The following is a 21,168-nucleotide window of genomic DNA, read 5'->3' on the forward strand; positions in this document are numbered from 1 at the left end:
ACCTGTAGAATAAATGAATAAATCTAAGAGCACCTTCCCTTACTAACAAAACAGAATAATTAATAACCCAGTGATTACCTATGACACTTCACAATTGAGACCATGATATCATGAAACCATGTTACAATAACGATAAATTCTCAAACTCAAATTACTGGCTTTCATGAAGAACGAATGAAATTTTAACCGAGATTTAAAAACGGCGAATATGAGAAGTCATAGCAGAATAGAGTGAGGTGGGTATCCATATTAAGGATCAGCCTGGTGAGAAGCACCAAAGCCCAACAAGAGTGAGAGGGGTGTCCACAAGGGGGCATGGCCTGGGGTGTTGGTGCCCAAGTGTATCCTCAGAGCTAGATGACCCAAGTCAGAATCCAAGAACAGCAACGAGAATACGCATTGAAGAGATATGGTAGAATCTAAATAAATAATAACAGTAATGATTTTAACCTTTGAATTAAAAAGGAACCAAGAATCCCCACTTAAATAAGTAGCTAAATAAATAAATAGAACATTTGCTGACAGATGTGATAATTACATAATTCAAAGTACTCCCTATACAACTCTTAGGAATTGCCAAAGGAAAAATAGTAACTTCACAGTTCGAGAAGCCTGGGAGACAGTACATTATTTGTGTGGTCAGAGTAAATATTATCAGTAATGGAAAAAAATAAAATCTTCCATCTGATAAAACGCAATGAGAAGAACCATTGTATCACTTCTATGGCATTCTGCCAAACGCACATAACCAAGATCAAGCCATGCAGACACTAAAGACAGACCCATTCGAAGGGCTTTCTAATCTGCCTGCAATCTTCAAAAGTGTCGAGGATATGAAAGTCAGTCGAAGACTGAACAACTTGCAAAATGAAGTAGACTAAAGAGATATGGCAATTAAGTGGGGCATGTGATTCTGGATTATATTAGGTTTCATTAGCTGTTAATAAATTACCACCAATTTAGTGGCCTAGAGCAACTGAATTTATTATCTTCTATAGGTCAGAATTCCAACACAGCCTCACCCCAGTTAAAATCAAGGTATTGGCACTGCTGCATCCCTTTCCGAAGGCTCTAAAGGAGGATCCGTTTCCACGCCCATTTAGCTTGTTGGCAGAATTCAGTTCCCTGTACACGGCCCCCTGCATCTTGGGACCTGCAACTGGACATGATCAAAGCCGAATCCTTCTCTTGCTGCCATCGATTAGTCTTTGACCACAGCTGGAAAAGGTTCTCTACTTGTAAGAATTTGTGTGATTAGTTTGGGCTCACCTGGATAATTCAGGTTAATCTTCTCAGCTTGTGGTCCCTAACCTTAATCACATTTTGCCATGTAAGGAAACCTATTCGCAGGTTTTGGCCATTAGGATTGAAAATCTTTGAAGATGTGCATGGTGGTGGGGCGGAGGGGAGGATTTCTGCCTACCACATGTGACTTCTTGTTCTAAAAGACATTAGTGGGTACCTTGCAAAAATTAGAAACAGTTTTAATTTTTGAGCAAGTACCACTGATACTGTGTGACTTTGGGCAAATGTATAGCCATCTGAGGGACATACGTAGATAACCTGATCTTTGAAAAGGACAGGAGAGTACAGAAACCAGTTTTGCCTTAGGGCCATATTTCTGTAGTATGTGTTTAAGCAGCATGAGTTAGCTAAGCTGTTTGTCGACGCTAACTGCTTGCTTATATTTGTAGAACTTTTCGGATTCATTTTATTCAACTGTTGTGCAGTGATTTTATTGTTGAAAGGTAAGAATAACTAGAACCACTCATTCTTACCCCCTAACCTTACATTTCAGTTAAAATTCTATGTCTCAATCAGTGCAGTTTATATGATAAAGTTGCAAACAAAACTCCTGCATAAAGATATATTAAATCAGGAAAAAAGTTTTGGTTGCTTTCTTCTAGTTAATATTTTATTTAGTGTATCTACATGAGAGTATAGTAACTCCTTTAGTGTAGTCAGTCTTTGTTTTTGTTTTTGAAATTTGCTTTAGTTATTTACTTTGGAAATTCATTTACAGGCAAGAGCAGTTTAATCCCAATTTTCACTGTATTTTGCCTACCAAAATAGAAATCAGGTCAAAACCCCCAGAAGAATAAAGTAATTAACCTGAATACCACATTGAATCGGTTTTCCTAATATAGGTGCCCTGTAAATAATGCATGCTTTCTTTAAAATGATCAAACCAATAATGAATAAAGGAGAATATTTTCCATTTATAGACCCATAAGTTGGCAGCTGTGGCTGTGACTGTTTCATGTATGAGGTGTGTGTGTGTACAGCCAAACTCATGGAAATACAATTATATGCTGATAAATACTATAAATGTTTAATTTCCGAACCTGGAGAGGCTTACTTACTGTTAATTGCTTCAAATCATTAACAAAGAGAAATTGAATAAAACATCTATTGTTATAAAAATGACTTGCTATTCACCAGGAAAAGATAAATGATTAGAACAATTTGCCTTCCATACTCTAATTTCAATCTAAATGTCTGCTTAAGTACAACATAACATACAAATCATTCATTAATATTTTACATTTTGCCTATTTTAGCTTTTAAATATTTTACAAGATGTTTCTTTCTGAAAATAATAATTTCAAAAGCCATATTAAAATCACAGTAAAATAGAGTAAAAAGTAAACTTCAAGACATTAAATGATTTACTTGATGTTATATAGTCAATAAACAACTGAATTAATACAAGTTTTGAAGTTTTCAGAATTCCAACCCAGTCATTTTCCCACTAAATCATAAAATGATGAATAAAACCTGAATACAGAAGCTTTAACCAAACTTCTTATACAACTAGTAATTAAGTTAATTTTAAAAATGTATTTTCTTTTTAAGTATACAAATGTTTTATATAATTTTTTGCTAGCATGGTTTTTGACTATAGTATATTTTAAGTTTTTAAATAATTGGGCCCCTCATTACTATGATTGAAATCATAAAGAATTATAAAATCACAAATTTTTAAAGAGGAGTGGATAACTGAGTTATATTTTTTGTTCATATTTTGTGATCACATTGTCAATTGGTAGCATTAAGGTAATTACATTGCTATTAAGAGAAAAAAGACCTTTACTGGCTTTTTGGTCCTAGATAATGAGCTCATGTGTATTTACTTGTGCTGTATTTAATGACACTTTCATTTTGTATCACTCAGATGCTTCTTATCATAAATGACATTCTCTAGTAGTAAGCAATGGAATTACTTCATTCTTTTGGGACACAAGTGCCTTAATGAATTAATATACTACTATCTTGGCTTACAAATTGATGGATCAAATAAATAACAAATTTAGCAAATATTTGTAAGACATAAACAAGTCATTTTCAAGGAAATAATTTCAGACTGTCACAATTCTGTTTTGCCATTTCTCCCTGGATATTTTACGATTCAAAAGTAAGAGAATTAGACGTAAAACTTGGGAAAAAAGGAGGGGGGATGAAAGACGAACAATTTAAAATGGTTTGGTAGATATACACACAGAGAGAAACTGAGACGTGTAACAGAGTGATAGAGAAACAAATATGACTCAGTGTGGACTCAATGCGGAAGAGGTATGACAGAGTGATAGGGAAACAAATATGACTCAACGTGGAAGGAAAGATCAGCCAAATATACAAAAGAACTGAGAAATGGCAAAAGAGATTGCAAAAAATATTTCTGGAGATTATGAATTGAAATACTTAAAAAAATTTTTAAATTTTTTTAACATTTATTTATTATTGAGAGACAGAGAGACACAGAGCATGGGCAGGGGAGGGGTAGAGAGAGGGGGAGACACAGAATCTGAAATAGGCTCCAGGCTCTGAGCTGTCAGCACAGAGCCCGACATGGGGCTCGAACTCACAAACTGTGAGATCATGGCCTAAGATGAAGTTGGTCACCCAACCAACTGAGCCACCCAGGTGCCCCGAAATACTTAAAAACAATTTTAAGTATTGCAGATAACCACTGGATTTTCTTTAAGATTAGAAGATTTCTTAACTGTTTTCCACCTCCCTGATTCAATACTATTCCCAATTCACTGTGTGAAACAAACTGATGGATACTAATGGCACAGTGGACCCTTTTTGGGTCAGTCACTCCATAGTTTACACACACAATTCTGCTGTCAATGTCAAGTAGCGAGTTCAATATTTTGGCTGTATTTGTCCTTGAAGGTATAACAATTAATCACTATATAAACAGCAACAGCAATAAATAAGAGAAAAAGAAAACATATGTTTTTATTTTTATGGAAATTATGTTGAGTGCTCTGGATTAATCAAAAAAAAAAGTTTTCTAAAGCAATTGGACTTGAATTAGGTGTAGACGAGCTAATTGTAAAAAATTGGAAGTTGCCGTAAATCGTCTCATTACAGTGCTTTGCAGGTACACTTAAGTTATTGCTTCACTTGAAATAAATGGAAACTGGAAATCTAAGGTGATGAATTATGGGTAACTTCTGTGCATGAAAGATGACAAGGAAATCCAATCAACAGACTTTTACTAAAATAAAATACCTCAGCCTTGGATTAAAGATAGACACAAGGATTAACATTCATGTTTTTAGTAAATATAAAATATATAAGTTGTTAATATATGATTTTTTGACATAACCAAAAATGTTGATGAAAGACCCAATACTGGCTCAATACTGGTTCTATTGATATAAGCCATTAAAGGGTTTCTGTTGTTGTTGTTGTTGTTGTTGTTTTATTTGGTGCTTGGGTCAATGGGAAACTTTGCAAAGACTGAGACAAGTAGACAGCAAAATTTGGGGGAGAGGGTTGTATATTTTTAGCGTTTTACGAATGACTCCTTCACCATTATTTGCAGTAAAAGGTTCATGAAGATAAATTTCTATCCTTAATTCAGAGTGTAACCATACGCCAACAACTTGGGCAACACCAGAAAGCTAGGTTCAAGCCTAGACTTAAGGAATCAAATCTGCCTTTTAAAAAGTCCCCCAGGTGATCTGTCTTCTGTTAAAGTTTGAAAAATACTGATCTAGAGTTTCTTGAGTGAGCATAAATAACTGATAGCATTTCAGTTATAAAAGGACAATTTTAAAAGATGTGAAGGCTAGATTGGGATAACGACTCTATGCAAACATAATTAATGCATGTTGTGTAAGTTGTATGAGACCACGGTGACTGTGATTCTACAGAAAAAGGTGAATTGTAAGGAAAAGAAATGATTTTCAGAGTTTGTCTGTGGGCTTACTATATATATATATCTCTGAAAATCGTAATTGAGAGTAAATATTGGTAAAGATATTAAGTTGTTGGTAATTTTCCTGCTTTTTGGAGCATTGATTTGAATATACAGTATGGTCACAATATAATATGTGCCTATTTATTTGCTGAAATAATAGAAGTACAATTGGAATATTTATTTGCAACAGAAACATTAATATTTAAAGCCATTGTTTGCCTCTGTCTCCTGCTGATAACTGTTTTCCTTAAAAGCACTACAAAAGACATTCTGAACAGATGGTGGCTGGTTTTCTCTATCCTGCATCCCTTCACAACTGCCACTGAGCCTCACCATTCATTAATCTTCCATAGACTTCCAGTAGCACAGCAACTAAATTACACACATGCACACACTGAGGCCAGCATTTCTGTCAGGCTTAAAATTAAACTGAAGAGCACTGTGCCAAGTCTTTTAACCAAACTTCACTATAAAACAGTTTGAAAAATAAACATTTAACTTGGAGGCTGACCCAGGAATAGCCAATCTTCAATGGGAAATTCTGGCCGGTCATTCCATCTTAGACATTCTCTACTGTGTGTATCAGAGATTGTAGAGTGGAATTAAATCCTTAAAACATCTGGTCTGAATTCACCTGGACTTGTAACTGTCTTAAAAATGAGCTATTTCTTTGATCTTTGAAATAAGAAAAAAAATTACGAACGACGTTTTCATCCAAGTTATCAGTTGCTGATGAGAGCAAATAAAATAATACTACATATTTTTAAATTAGTCCAGACTACATACTTTGTAACAAATGAAGTGGGCTTATCAAATGTTCAAAACACTCTCTATTTCCTTATAAAGGTAAATAATGTATACTTCCCAAGCACTGTTGTTTGGGGTAATTTTTTAAAAATGTTTATTTATTTTGAGAGAGAGAAAGAGAGAGAGAGAGAGAGAGAGAGAGAGAGCGCGCGCGCGCGCGCTTATGTGGGGGAGGGGCACACAGAGAGAGGGAGACACAGAATCCTACACTAATAGTGCAGAGCCTGATGCGGGACTCCAGCTCATGAACTGCAAGGCCGTGACCTGAGCTGAAATCAAGAGTCAGTCCCTTAACCGACTGAGCCACCCAAGTGCCCCTTGGGTAATTTTCTTAAAAATATAATTTATTGTCAAGTTGGCTACCATACAGCGTATACAGTGTGCTCTTGGTTTGGGGGGGTAGATTCCCATGATTCATCGCTTACATACAACACCCAATGCTCATCCCAACAAGTGCCCTCCTCAATGCCCATCACATTCTCCCCTCCTCCCCCCATCAACCCTCAGTTTGTTCTCTGTATTTAAATGTCTCTTATGGTTTGCTTCCTCCCTCTCTGTAACTATTATTTTCCCCTTCCCCTAACACTAACCCTTGGGCAATTTTTTTTAAAATTTATGTAGTTTCAAATTTAGAGAAAAGTTGTAAAGAGTAGTACAGAATTTCTGATCTTTATCCAGATTCACTTAAATGTTTACATTTTACCCCAATTGCCTTATTATTTCTTTGTATTTTTTAATATATGTGTTTTAATTTTTGATACTATTTGATTGGAACTTTGTTCCATAAGTTGGAACCGTGGTGTCCTATATCCCTAAGTTCTCCCGCATATATTTCCTAAAACCAAGGAAATTTTTTTATTTGACCATAGTATAATCATCAAAATTAGGAAATATAACATTAATACAATGCTTTGTCTAACCTTTACTCCACATTAAATATTATGTCCTCAGTTTGTGAAAATGATGTCCTTTAGAAGTGTATTTTTCTGCTGATTTAAGATCAGATTCAGCAATTCACATTGCATTTATTGTCATGTGTCTGGTTTCGTTCACTCTGGAAGAGTTTCTCAGTTCAACATTCATGACGTTGACACTCTTAAAGATTACAGGCAGTTATGTCACAGAATATCCCCCAATTTGGGTTTGTGTAATATTTCATCATTCAGGTTATGAATTTGGGGGCAAGAATACCACATAAGTGACAAAGTGTCCTGAGTGTATCACATCCATGGACACATGGTGGTGATTTTTCCTATTAGTGATGATGTTAATAACTTTGATCACTTGGTTAAGGTTGTGTCCACCAATTTTCTTTGTTGAAATGTTAAGTTTTCTTTTCTTTTTGTGATTAATTCCAGGCACCTTTTGAAACATATTTAAAATGACATTGAAAAGAGTGAGAAAATTGCCATCATGTTTAAAAAACACCAACCTTTGATAATGATGTCCAGGGTATAGGCATTTTATTTTCACAAAAAGTATGCTCAATCGTGCTACAATATAAAAATCAAATATTATATATGTCAACATTTTTTTTGACTGTGAGCTTGTTTTAAAGTCAAATGACTTGAATTATGAAAGGGTATCAATAGTTTGAAATTAAACAAAACTTTCATGTCATCTTATATTTTGGGACCACTTCTAAAAAACCATAATGCTTTTGACTTAAGGTAAAAAAAAAAAAAAAAAAACAAGCCCTTAAACAAATAAACAAATCTGTTGTCTTCTTCTTAGAAAATAGAGTTTAAATATGAATCAGAGAAATTTTAACTATTTTAATTGTTAGGCTCACACACAAATTTGAGATTTTAATTTAGAGCCAAAGTTATCTTTTCATTGCACCAGCTTTTGAAGAAAATTAGCATTAAGTATAATCTCAAAATTATGGAGATTTCTACACTAGAGCTAAAAAGCTCAGGATATTATGTGTTGACATTCCTCCACTGCTCTTTATATACTTTGTTCAGTACATATTAACTGTAAATCTGTTGTAAAATCATGTTAAATAGTTGTCTTATCAGGCATATGGCTTTAAATATTCAAAATATTATATTCTTCACATTAATCTAAGCATTTTTTCCTGTAGGAATGGATTTCATGGTTCTTAATAGAAAGGAGCAAGTAAATTAACATTTATTAAGTGTCTATTTAGCATCAGTCTCTGTGTTAAAGGCTTTGTATGTTACAAATATGTTTAAAGGTTACTTGTCGGAAATCATGAATACATTTGAAACTAAAGCAATAGGTGTGTTAGCTTGCACATAAGTTATTTTCTAAGCTGATTTCACTCTGTATGGTTATATGTTAGAGAACTAGTAGGGGAAGCTCAAAAAAATCTACTAAGATAAGGAAGAGAATAGGTTGTTTTTAAGGAAAAAATAATTTTAAATCCGAGAGGAAGTGGTTATAAGTACAGCACGATATCTGCCCAGATATCAGACAGATTCATGGCTATGTTTCAGGTACGGATGCTCAGAAAAGGATGGATGAAAACGGAATGAGCTATTTCACAGAAACCTTTTAGACACTGAGGATGTTAAGTACCTCAGCAGCCCTTATAGCAGCAAAAAGTGAAAATGAGGACATTTGCACAGGCTTGAACATTTTGGAAATGGGTTGTGGACAGCCAAGGAACAGATAATCATTAGCACTCTGGTGGTACCTTGAGAAAAAAATGCCTCAACAGAATTCTTCAGTGCTCTCTGCAATGGTTAGCTCCATTCACTTAGTCCATAAAGATATTAGGGACACAATCACATGGCAGGCACTACTCTAGGCCCTGAAGTTACAGCATTGAAAACAACCTCTAAGAAGAGACAGTACGTTTTGATTATTTATTGCAAAGTTCAGAGTAGAACAACACTAAAGGCTGATTGTGCATTTATTGGATAAATAGCATGTGAACATGGTTTAATAACCCATGTGTCTGGCTGTAAGCTGATGGAGTAGGGAGCCAGCATTATCAAATATAAATTGTAAAAATCCATAACCTAAAGTTATTTGAGATTTACTGAATGCACATATATATATACACATCAATAGATACTGATTTTAAAAAAGGGTAGGCCATGTTTTGTGCATACCCAATTGGCAAAAATGCCATCCCTAAAATTTACAAACTAAAGATAAAAAAGCAAAAACTATAAATTGATCTTTCTATGGGATTTCCTACTTCATACCAAATGGCTCTATCTTGAGGCAAAGAACGCACGTTCAACAGCAATATCACCTAATAGTTTGGAGTGTCACTCAGTGTATTAGGTTCCTATTGCTGCTGTAACAAACTGCCACAAACTTAGTGGCTCAAACTAATGCAAATTTATGATCTTATAGTTCTGGAATGGATCTCACTGGGCTAAAATCAAGGTATTGGCAAGGTTGTGTTCCTTTCTGGAAGCTCTAGGGACAATTCAATTTCTTTCCCAGCTTCTAGACCTGTGGTATTCTTTGTATTCTTTGACATGTGGTTCCCTTTCATCTTCAAAGTTGGCAATGGCCTGTTGAGTCTTTCTCTCACTGCATCACTTGGACCCTCTACTACCTCCCCTTTAAGAACCCTGTGATTACATTGGCCACACAGGATAATCACCCTCTCTCAAGATCTGGTGATTTGCAATCTTAATTGTACCTGCTCTTTTATTCCTTTTGCCATGAAACAAATTCTGGGGATTAGGATGTGAACATCTTTGGATTGGGGTAGGGAACCATTGCTCTGCCTATCACACATACTTTGCTTAGTTGGAACAGAGAGACTTCTGATTTGCCAAGACACTCAGAATGAAAGCTTCATTCTGCCACTTAAAAAAAAAAAAACAAATTATCTCTTCTTTTGTTGTTTTCTAAATTGATTACTTACATATCAATATTACAAAAATTTACAGTGTCTGTAGAGTTCCTTTCAGGATTCCCAGAGTTTATTTTCCTTTGGAACAGAATTATGTTCAAATAAAGTAGAGCCCTATGGAAAATTTTACTTATCCCAACAAAAATATCACAATTATGCATTAATAAATCCTGAGTCAACTGCAGGTTAATAGATGATATACAAATGTCATTCAAGCTGCTATATAACAGAATACCTTAGTTGGGAGAGCTTACTTTTCACTAATCTTGAAGGCTGGGAAGTCAAAGCAAGGTGCCAGCAGATTCAGTCTATGATGAGGGTCCACTTCTGTTTCATAGACAGTCATAATTTTGCAGTGTCCTCACATGAAATAAAGTGTGTGGGTGCTCATGGGGTCTCTTTTAGAAGAGCATGAATCCCATTCATGAGGGCTCCTCCTCATGAGCTAATCACCTCCCAAAGGACACACGTCCAAATACTAACATTTTGGGAATTAGGTTTCTACACATGAATATGGTAGGTAGGGAGAGAGGGAGGAGTACATTCAGTCTAAAGCAGCAAAGCATATTAAATATTTTCCTAAAACTGGCATGTTTCTATATTTATAATTAAGATGATAAGTTGGACATTGCACGAAATATTAACTCCAAATATTGTAGTAAGTCCACAGTGTATCCCATTATTTATTCACATTCTTAGAAGCTGGGAGATGGGACAAGGGAAATTATCTATGATCTCTTGGTTACTGTGGTTCCTGACTCAAGTTTCAACTAAAGAAGTGTAGTTTGAAAGTTTCATTCTGTATTTTATATATGTAATAAATATAAATATAAATAATATAAATATAAATATAAATAATATAAATATAAATATAAAAATTATTCTGTATTATATATATGCACACATACATATATACTTTACTGAAGATTGAGCAGGGAAGAATAACTAACATTAATATATATAATAATCTATCAGAACTCTTGGTTTATAGCACATGATTGATAACTACCCTTACAATGTGTTAAAAATCTAAAAGATCATTACATTGATAAAGTAATGTGATTTTCAGTTGATCAGAAGATAGTATGCTACAATGATTGACTTTGGAGCAAGACAGATCCGGTCTGACTTCCAAGCTCTGATTTTTACAAGTCCACAAATGGCTCTGGCCCTTCCCATCCATAGTGTCCAACTGCCTTTTGGGAAACTCAGGCCCTGCTCAGGATATGTCCTTTGGTGGGTAGTTCTTGACAGCTGTAATGCATATATCCATGGCCCAATTGCCAATTAAATGACCCATATTGAGTGTTACAGCAGGCTGGCCTATGAGAATCATGGGCCACTGGAGCATCTACCCCGACAGGTTCTGACTGATTGGAGTGATCTGCAGTAAGTTTTCCTCATGTGTAAAATGGGAATACCTAGGTTGTATGGGTTTTCTGAGGAATAAATCAAATGGCTCGTGAAAAATGACTAGCAAATACATAATTCCTGCTCTAAAGTCTATCTCTTCTTTGTCAAAAGGTTGTGGGCACTGTTTTTTGTTCTTGTTCCCGAATAACCCGATAATACTGTTTTTCTTGTTGCAAACCATTCAACTCTGAACCCAATGTTTACTCATCATTCTTGAAAAAAACTTGAAATAATTTAAATTTTCCTGTTATCTATAAAGAGAGCAGTTGCAAATAGTATAAATAGTAGTTGTAAATAGTCTAAAATCATACAAACTTTTGGAGACAGAGGCAGAGAGACTTGCTTTTTTTTAATGTTTATTTATTTATTTTTGAGAGAGAGAGTGCGTGATCAGGGAAGGGGCAGAGAGAGAAGGAGAGAATCCCAGGCAGGCTCCATGCTGTCAGCTCAGAGCTGAGTTGGGGTTTGACTCATGAACCAGGAGATCATGATCTGAGCCAAAATAAATAGCCTGCCACTTAACTGTGCCATCCAGGAGCCCCCACAGAGAGACTGTTCATTGGGAACACTACTGTTATCATTATTTATTTATTTTTTTATACACACCTGCTGTGAAACTCGTGATTTGCCTACCCTGCCAACCTAACAGTTTCTGCTTACCTGACTAATGAAATTCCAGGAATCTCACAGATAAAGGCTGGGTCCAGATGGTTCAAAAGAATTCTTATGACAAATAGGCCTTTGGGATCCACAAACAGGACAATACACTCCCTAAAGTTATGAGATTCCTTGGGGGTTGTTCTTGACAGCTACAATGCATGCATACCTGGGCTAAATACGAATTAAATGACCCATATTGAGTGGTACAGAAAGACTGAGAGAAAGATCACACCCACTGAGCTCTTTTGGCATCTTATATAGTAAAATATCTTTAATCTTACAAAATGCATTAGAATGTACCTAATAATATAACATAACTTTCAATGAAATTTTTTGCCACAGTAAAGCGGGAATGATTCCTTTACCGTGACAAAATGGACTGGTCTAAAATAGTGATACATTTGTATTTAAAATGATCTATCTGTTTATTATCATAAGTTTGACTCTTTGAGTCAATGACCTTCTTAGCATTATGAGTAATGAATTACATTGTTCATGTGTATGTTTATGATACAACAACACTTTGTATAGTTCTTTCAGTTTTTAAGCAGCTAAACTACAAAGCTAATTTTTAAGTGCTATTTTGATTATAATTTTAGAACCTTATTTTTAGTTTGTCAAGTTAACTACTAAAATTACAGTACTTTAGTATGTAGGCAGTTCAGTGATAAAGACAGAAAGCACTGAAATTATACTTATCAATTCTAATTTAACAGCTATTAGTTTATTGTAGATGCAGGTACCCTATCAAGGAGAATCTCAATTTATTGGAAGAAATGTAACAGTGGAGTTACAGATTTAGGAAAGCTTAGATTGAGAATGTTGCAGAAAGAAGTAGGGGACAGTTCTGCATGCTTGGATCTACTTTATGCATTTCATACGCTACCCTGCTTTAGGAACGACTTAATTGTTCTATCACCCAGAAACTCATGGGTATTATTTAAAAGAATCATACAATATGACCAGAAGAAAAAAGAATATAAATGAAATGTTATCTCACATATAGCATACTGATATTACTATTCCTAGTCAAAATATACACACACACACATATATATATAAAGGGATAAGCAGAAAGGCGGCATGAGTAAAACACATGCAATAACTCCTTAACCTTTAAAATCTAGTTTCGGTATTCAATTGAGTGTTAGAAGAAAAAACCATAGGCTACAAACTTCAAGAAATTGAAAATCACATATTATAAAATTATACTGAAACCAAATGCCATTACCTATTTGACCAGAAATTAAAAGCAAGAGGCTAATTGTAAACAAGACTAAAATCTGTTTAATTGTGGAAAAACGAAGAAAATTTAAAAGGCAAGTCAGGAATGCTCACCACACTGATCACACTCCAGGAGCCCAATGATTATCGCCATCAAGGCATTTTCAAACAGTGCACAGTAATGGAAAACATTGCAGGCAAGTGACAAACTGAGATCAAGCCTGTAAACAAATAGAAATACAACTTGAAGAAAAATGTGTTAGCAAAGGTTTTAATTATTCAAAAACCCTTAGAGGTGGTTAATCAAACCTAGAAAATATTACATTGTAAAGCACTAGCTAGAAAAATAAATAGAATAATTGGGAACTTATTATAGAACTTTTTGTCTATACCATCAACGTTAATGAAAATAATTACACTTTACTTAAGTAAATTTGCTTTGTAATATATTTACTTCTTAGCAATTGCTAAAAGAGGTGACTCGTTACATAGGGTTGCAAATTTAAATGAAACTTCAAGGGGTTCCTGGATGGCTTAGTTGGTTAAGGGTCTGATTTTGGTTCAGGTCATGATCTCAAGGTTTGTGAATTCGAGCCCTGTGTCAGGCTCTACGCTGACAGCTCAGAGCGTGGAGCCTGCTTTGGATTCTGTGTGTCTCTCTCTCTCTGTCCCTCACCCTCTAGTGTTCTCTCTCTCTCAAAAATAAATAACATTAAAAGTTGTTTTAAATAAAAAAATAAATGAAACCTTCAAGTTTAAGATTGGAAAACAGCATGATGTGGGTTAAAATGCAAATGTGAATCTATATTAATATATAATTTGGAATGCAAATAAATAGAATTCTTTTAGCTTTAAATATAAAGAAGTATTTTAAGCTCAGAACTGAGATAATAAAATCTCATATGTGTGAGAAAGGGAGAAAGTTATTGCCCTCCTCCATCAATTTCTTTCATGCCTGTAGATCTTTTTAGAGAAATTTTTGTCTTTCTTGGAAATAAGCCAAATATATTTTGGAGAAGCAGTGTGCTGACTGATGTTGAAAAGTTATGCCCATCTTTCTTTCCCTTTTCACTTGTTTGCTCTTTCCTTAATAAACCACTGTGTCCTGATTTTAAAAGATGGTTGGTATATAATGTTTTATTTAATATAGTACTGGAAGTCCCAGCCACAGAAGTTAGTGAACATAAAGAAATAAAGGGCATCCAACTGGTAAGGAAGAAGTAAAACTTTCATTATATGCAGATGACATGATACTAAATATAGAAAACCCTGAAGACTCCACCAAACAACTACTAGAACTGATAAATGAATTCGGTAAAATCGCAGGATACAAAATCAATCTGTTGCATCTTTATACACTAATAATGAAGCAGCAGAAAGTGAAATTAAGAAGACAATACCACTTGCAATTGCACCAAAAACAATAAAATATCTAGGAATAAATATAACCAAGGAGGTGAAAGACGCATTCTCTGAAAACTATAAAACACCAATAAGGGGCACCTGGGTGGCTCAGTTGGTGAGCGTCCAACTCTTGATTTTGGCTCAGGTTATGATCTCACAGTTTGTGGATTCAAGCCCCATGTTGGTTTCTGCCCCGACAGTGAGGAGCCTACTTGGGATTCTCTCTCTCCCTCTCTCTGTCCCTCTCCCACTTGTGTGTGCACATGCTCTCTCTCTCAAAATACATAAATAAACTAAAAAAATAAAAAGAAAATACTGATGAAAGAAATTTAAGATGACTCAAAGAAATGGAAAGACCGTCCATGCTCATGAGTTATATGAACAAATACTGTCAAAATGTCTATACTACCCAAAGCAATCTACACAATGCAATTCTTATCAAAATACCAACCACATTTTTTTTACAGAACTAGAACAAACAATCCTAAAATGGGTATTGAACCACAAAGACCCTGAGTAGCCAAAGAAATCTTGAAAAAGACAAACAAAAATGGAGGTATCACTATTCCAGATTTCAAGTTATACTACAAACTGGTAGTAATTAAAACAGTATGGTACTGTCATAAAAAGAGACAGATCAATGGGATAGAAGAAACACTCAGAAATCAAGCCACAATTAAATGGTAAATTAGTCTTTAACAAATTAGGAATGAATATACAATGGGAAAATGATAGTCTCTTCAACAAGTGGTGTTGGGAAAACTGGACAGCAACATGCAAAATAATGAAAATGGATGATTTCTTTCACCATAAACAAAAAAAAAAATTCAAAGTAGATTAAAGACCTAGAAGTAATACCTGAAACCATAAAAATCCTTGAAGAAAGCACATGCAGTAATGTCTCTGACAGCAACCATAGCAACACTTTTCTAGATATTTGTATTGAGGCAAGGGAAACAATAGCAAAAATAAACTATTGGGACTGCATCAAATAAAAAGCTTCTGCACAGTGAAGGAAACAATCAACAAAACTAAAAGGCAACATACTGGATGGAAAAAGATATTTGCAAATGACATTTCTGATAAAGGGTTAGTATCCAAAATATACAAAAAACTGATACAACTTGATACCAAAAAAAGGAAATAATCTAATTAAAAAATGGGCAGAAACATAAACAGACATTTCTCCAAAGAAGACACACAGGGCCAACAGACACATGAAAAGATGCTTAATATCACTCATTATCAGGGAAATGAAAATAAAAATTACAATGAGATATCACCTCACATCTATCAGAATGGCTAGAATAAAAAACACAAGAAATGTGCTGATGAAGATGTGGAGAAAAAGGAAACCTCTTGCGCTGTTGGTGGGAATATAAATTGGTACACCCACTGTGGAAAATAGTACACAAGTTCTTCAAAAAATTAAAAATAGAACTATTCTATGATCTAGGAATCACACTACTGGATATTTACTCCAAAAATATAAAAATAGCTAATTCAAAAGGATACATACACCCCTATGTTTATTGCAGCATTATTTACAATAGCCAATGTATGGGAGCAACCCAACTTTCCACTGATAGATGGATAAAGAGGTTGTATACACATACAATGTAATATTATTCAGCCATAAAAAAGAATGAAATCTTGTCATGTGCAACAACATGGATAGAGCTAAAGGGTATAATGCTAAGCAAAGCAAATCAGTCAGAGAAGACAAATATGATATGATCTCACTTACATGTGCACTTTAAGAAGCAAAACAAAGGAGAAAAATAGACGAACAAATGGAAATGCAGACTCTTAACTATAGAGAACAAATTGATGGTTACCAGAGGGGAGGTGGGTGGGGAATGGGGGAAAGAAGGGATGGGGATTAGAGTACACTTACTGTGATGAAAATAAAATAAAATGAAGTGAAATGAAAACAAATAAAAACACAAAAAAGATGATTGTACTTACAACTTGAGGGAATTGGAAGGTTATAAGAGAAGGGATCTATCTAAATGTTAAAGCTCTAGTTTCTGTGCAAGAAAGGGATAGTAGAACATTGGTAAATGATTATTCAGTTACTCAATCTGCTCAGGGAAACATTGATGCTGATGCTCAGGTCAACTGTGAAGAGTTTATACAAAATGAAAGCAAAAGTAAGGACATTGTATAGAATGTGTTAAATTTCTTGCACACAATAATTTGCCTTTTCTTTGTAACTTGTATGTAAAAAGTTCCCTCTACTGTCAACAAATATGCATGTGTAGTAATGAGGATTTCAGTCATCCATTTTGCTTCCCATATCTTTTTTTTAAATAATTTTCCTTCTTTTGTTTTAAATTATTTTTTTTCATTTTAATGTTTATTTTTTTGAGACAGAGTGAGGACTAGTGAGCGAGGGGCAGAGAGAAAGGATGAGAGAGCAAATCCCAAGCAGGCTGCATGCTGTCAGTGCAGAGCCCTATGTAGGGCTCAGTCCCACAAACTGTGAGATCATGACCTGAGCCAAAATCAAGAGTCAGTGTTTAACTGACTGAACCACCCAGGTGCCCCTTTTTACATTTCTTTTAAGTTTATTTATTTATTTTGAGAGAGAGAACATGAGTGAGGGAGGGGAAGAGAGAGAAGGAGAGAGAGAGGGAGAGAGAGTGAGAGAGAGGGAGAGAGAGAGAGAGAGAGAGAGAGAGAGAGAGAGAGAGAGAGAATCCCCAGCAGGCTCCACACTGTCAGTGCAGAGCCCCATGTGGTACTTGAACCCATGAACCGTGAGATCATGACCTGAGCTGAAACCAAGAGTCAGACACTTATCCAACTGAGCCACCCAGGAGCCCCTTTCTTCCTGTATCTCACTGTCATTGTCCTGAAACGTTATTCTAGAAAACTAAAAGTAACATGTTTCATGTGGCTTACTCTGGATATTTCTAAACCTTTCTGCATGTCTAAACTTTAATGGAGTTGGTCAAATGAGGGAACATCGGGTTATGCCTTTTTCTTTTAATTAGTTTTACTTAGGAACTATCAGCATGTTGTTGAAGTGTGGGCTTGTAACTGGGTAGACTATGGACAGTAGACAATATGTACTTAAAAGTACACTGGCAAAATGGCTGTATTATACTGGTTTGCATGTAGGATGTTTTTGAACTGCTGATCTTATACTAGAAATATTTTCAATAAGCTACTTGCTTTTAAAACATTGTTGAGCCACTTAAAAAAATCTGATTGTGACACAATTTGCCTCAAATATGTTTCAAGTTCTACATTTGTTGTCCAACAAAAAAATATAATTTACTCCTACCCCCAATTTTTACTGTAGCAATATTTCTGGAATTTCTATTACATGCCTGGCAATGTTGTAGACGTTAGAAATACTGAGAAGAACAAGGCAGATAGCAGCTTGCCCTGATGAAGATTGTATTTCAAAGGGAAAGAAAACAATAGAAAGGAAATTAATAAATTGCTAAAAATATTTAAAGTGAAAGTAAGTACTATGAAGACAAGTGAAGTAGGTTAAGTAATAAAGTAGGGTAACGTAAGAGACTCTGACATGCTAAAAATTGTCCAGTTTGGCCTAAACATAACTTTGGTTCTCATGACTGTTCTTCCTGTCCTTGATAATCCTGAATTGCCCAGTGAGTGTCTGCTAAGCCACAAGAATATTTCCTTCCTCTTTGAGGACCATCTTTAGATAGTTGTTTCCCAAACATGTGAAATTTTAGCTGACCACACATGCTAAAGCTCTATGATAATCCTGTCCATCTTCCTCAAGTTAAACCCCCCCTTTGAAATTGTTCTCATTCTACAGAATTCTAAATAAAGAATTACGCTTAACAACACAACTAAAAAGTAAATAGATAAATTAAAACAGGATTCTAAAACTATTCAAATAATCCAACTGAAGTCAGAAAATGGGAAACAGGAACAAAAATTGGACAACAAATGTAGAACTTGAAACATATTTGAGGCAAATTGTGTCACAATCAGATTTTTTAAGTGGCTCAACAATGTTTTAAAAGCAAGTAGCTTATTAAAAATATTTCTAGTATAAGATCAGCAGTTCAAAAACATCCTACATGCAAACCAGTATAATACAGCCATTGTGCAAGTGTACTTCTAAGTGTATATTGTCTACTGTCCATAGAGAAAAATGGCAGTAAAATGGTAGACCTAAAAACAACTTTATAAGAACATGAATTTTGTGTTATCATGTAAACACTTCAAATAAAAGGCAAATATTACCAGAAACAAGGATATCCAACTGCATGCTGTATACAAGAGGCACTTCAATTTAAAAGTTACACATAAGTTGAAAATAACTGGATAGAATAAATATATATACACTTTGCAAAAATTAAGGTTAGAAATACTGTAGTGGGTATATTATCAGAAAATATATTTCAAGATAAAATTAAGGAATCTACTCCTGAAATCATTATTTCACTATATGCTAACTAATTTGGATGTAAATTTTAAAAACTAAAAAATAAAAATAAAAATAAACTATTACCAGAGATAAAAAGGAACATTTTATGAAAATAAAAGGATCAATTTATATGAATGAGACTACAATTATGAATATATACGTGACTAAAAATAGAGCATGGAAACACATGAAGCAAAACCTCTTAAAATCTATAATTTCCCAATTACAACAGGATATTTTTAACACTCCTTTCTCAGCAACTGACAGAACAACTAGATAACGAGTCAGTGAATACATAAATTATCTAAACCACACTATTAAGCACCATGTACTAACTGATATTTATGGAACACTGCTCAATAGCCAACAACTGCAAAATACAGATTATTTTCATGTTAATATGTGCACACGGTTCTTTCACCAGCAAAACTATATGCTGAACCTTAAAATAAGTTGCAGTATATTAAGAATGATTGGTATCATACAGAGTATATTCTCTGACTGAAATGAAACTAAATTAGAAACCAAGTCAACAAATTATATAAAAACCCCACTCCAAAAAATTTTTGAAAAGTAAACAACACACCCCTAAATCATGCATAAGTTAAAAAAGAAATCATAGGTAAAATAAAAAATAAAAATTAAATTACAATAAATACAAGATGTATCAAAATTAGAGAGCTGCAGCCAGAACAGTACCCAGAGGGAAATTTATAGCTTGGCGTGACAATATTAAAAACAAACAAGCAAAAAGATACAGAACACCTCAGCTCAATAATCTAACACTACCTTAAGCTAAAAATGAACACACTAGAGTGGAAGTAAAGTAAGTAAACAAAATTAAAATATTTAAAAGCAGAATTCAGCAGAATATGAGAGATACAGAGAAAATTAAGAATGCCAAAAACTGGATCTTTAAGAAGATTAAAAAATTGATAAACTCCTGACTTGATTGATTACAAATTTAAAAAAAATTAAAAAAAATATGAATATTAAAAGAGGAGTTACTACCACAGATTTTAAAAAATGAAAATGATAACACAATAGTGTTAACACTTAGCCATTTCACTACTAGGTATTTACTGAAGATAATTAAAAATGTATGTTCACACAATTATTTTACATAAGTTTAATAAGTGCTTTAAGTATCTCAAAACTGAAGAACCAATGCCTATCCACAGGTGTATCCCTACAATAAAATACTACTTAGCAATACACACAATGAATAGCAATGCACAGAACAACATAGGTAAATCTCAATATCATTATGTCAAGTGAAAGAAGATAGACACAAAGAGTATTGCTCATACTATATAAGTCCATTAATGTAAAATTCTGTGAAAGACTAAGTAATCTAGAGTGACTAATAGCTTACTAATGGTTTCTTTGGGCCAGGAGTGCAGAGAAGAATGAATTACAAAGGAGCACAAGAAAACCTTTGAAGGTGATGAAAATATTCGTATCTTGACTATGGCAGTGGTTTGATGATTGTGTACATGTGTATTCATAAAATTGTATACTTTAAATGGATATTTTTATATGTAATTGTTACCAAAATAAAATTAATAAAAGATGTAAGTTAGATGAATTTAAATACAGTAAAACCTTGGATCGTGAGTAATTTGTTTTGCAAGCGTTCCACAAGACAAGCAAACATTTCTAACAGATTTTAAGTGATAAATGAGCGATGTCTTGCAACATAAGCAGTAGGTAACACTGAATGTCGCATGATCACAACTGAGCCAATGGTTCTCTCTCTCTCTTTCTCTCTCTGCAGGATTGTGGATGATCATCTCCCATGCTCAAATGCTCAGTCTCAGGCTACGGTGTTTGGCAGAAATCAGTGATTTTTCCAAACATTGGAAGGTGCCCACAACTGGCACCAGTGTATTTTTTGTCACTTCAAAGAACCTATGGACAGTCCTTTCCTTCATTCTAGGCCCCTTGCTTCATTCTAGGTCAGGCTCCAAGCACTTAGAGGCCCTTTCCTCTGCTCCCTATTGCCAGTTACATTCAATAGAGTATATGACAAGGGTTTATTAATACTGTACTGTAGTGAACATCTGTGTAATGTATACAATGGCCCCACGCTGAAAATGGTTGAAAATAAAGGATGTAAGAAGGAAATGATTATGGTAGAAGTTAAAAAGAAAATCATTGAGAAGTATGAATGAGGTATGCGAG

This window comes from Acinonyx jubatus, chromosome A1 (genome assembly GCF_027475565.1).
Source record: "Acinonyx jubatus isolate Ajub_Pintada_27869175 chromosome A1, VMU_Ajub_asm_v1.0, whole genome shotgun sequence".
Lineage (NCBI taxonomy): Eukaryota > Metazoa > Chordata > Mammalia > Carnivora > Felidae > Acinonyx > Acinonyx jubatus.